This window comes from Gorilla gorilla, chromosome 12, assembly GCF_029281585.2.
Source record: "Gorilla gorilla gorilla isolate KB3781 chromosome 12, NHGRI_mGorGor1-v2.1_pri, whole genome shotgun sequence".
In the NCBI taxonomy this organism is placed as follows: Eukaryota; Metazoa; Chordata; class Mammalia; order Primates; family Hominidae; genus Gorilla; species Gorilla gorilla.
Genome location: NC_073236.2, coordinates 57202838 through 57204474, shown reverse-complemented (window position 1 = coordinate 57204474; position 1637 = coordinate 57202838).

Genomic DNA, 1637 nt, shown 5'->3' with positions numbered 1-1637 from the left:
GAAATAAGAGAAAATTCTGGGCTCAGGTAAAACCATCAAATTCATCATCATCAGTGTCATCACTATCAGCATTACTGGTTCAGTGATTCCCAATGTCCAAAATGATTTTCAAAGGCAGTGCATTATAGATATGACTAACAAACCAGCAGTACAACTATATTTTCTAAAAATGTATGGCCAATATAACTGAAACTGAAATTAATGAGTTACCTACCTCGCATTTACACAATAAAACAATTAGTGGTTCCTAAAATGGAATGAAGTTATCCTGATCCCAAATCAGTAGTTGTACTTTCCATTTCCTAGCTGTGAGAACTTAGGTCAGTCACCTGCACTCAAAGTTGTTTAGAGGCACCATGGAGGTGCGATATGAGAAATCACTTTGAGAAATACAAAGCAGGCTACATATGTAAAATACTAGGAAAGACCATAAGCATGTAGAAAAGTTACAAAACTAAAAAAAAACACACACAAAAACAAATTATTATATCCTATAATATCTTAAACATGCAAAGAAATGTCTTAAATCTATAATGTGTAAATAAATGTTGAGAGGCCGAGCGAAATGGCTCATGCCTGTAATCCCAGCATTTTGGGAAGCCCATGAGGGCAGATCATGAGATCAGGAGATTGAGACCATCCTGCCTAACACAGTGAAACCCCGTCTCTACTAAAAATACAAAAAATTAGCCCTGCATGGTGGCGGCGGGCGCCTGTAACCCGAAGTACTCGGGAGGCTGAGGCAGGAGAATCGTTTGAACCCGGGAGGTGGAGGTTGCAGGGAGCCGAGATCATGCTGCTGCACCCCAGCCTGGGCGACAGAGCGAGATGCCATCTCAAAAAAATGAAAACAAACAAATAAATAAATAAATAAATAAATAAATAAATAAATCTTGAGATAGCATAATTGAAATGATTCATGCACATTACATAGGTTAATTTTACCTATTTCTAAGTGTCTTATTTATTGAATGTAATGTATTTAAGCTTGTTCTCTTTGATTTCTCATTGTTAACTCAATGTAAGTTTTGATCTATCTTGTGTTAGTGATAATAGTTATGGCAATCAGCCGGGTGCGGTGGCTCACGCCTGTAATCTCGGCACTTTGGGAGGCCGAGGCGGACGGATCACGAGGTCAGGAGATCGAGACCATCCTGGCTAATACCGTGAAACTCCGTCTCTACTAAAAATACAAAAAAATTAGCCAGGCGTGGTGGCGGGCACCTGTAGTCCCAGGTACTCGCGAGGCTGAGGCAGGAGAATGGTGTGAACTCGGGAGGCAGAGCTTGCAGTGAGCCGAGATCGCGCCACTGCACTCCAGCCAGGGTGACAGAGTGAGACCCCGTCTCAAAAAAATAAATAAATAAATAAAATTATGGCAATCACTTGGTAACATATAGTGCATTTCATTTGTATTGCCCATATTAATGAAGTTGTACATGATTGTAGATGTTTATTGGCCATTCGATACGTCTTTTTCTAAAATGGCATTTCCTATCTTTTATCCATTTCCTATTGATCTTTTAGAAGATTTTTAGATTTTTTAAAAATATATTTTGTTCAAAAATTTTAGATCTTAGAGGGTTACATATGGTGCCAGTGTCTTTTTAGAATTGACAGTTTGCCTTTCTTTTCTC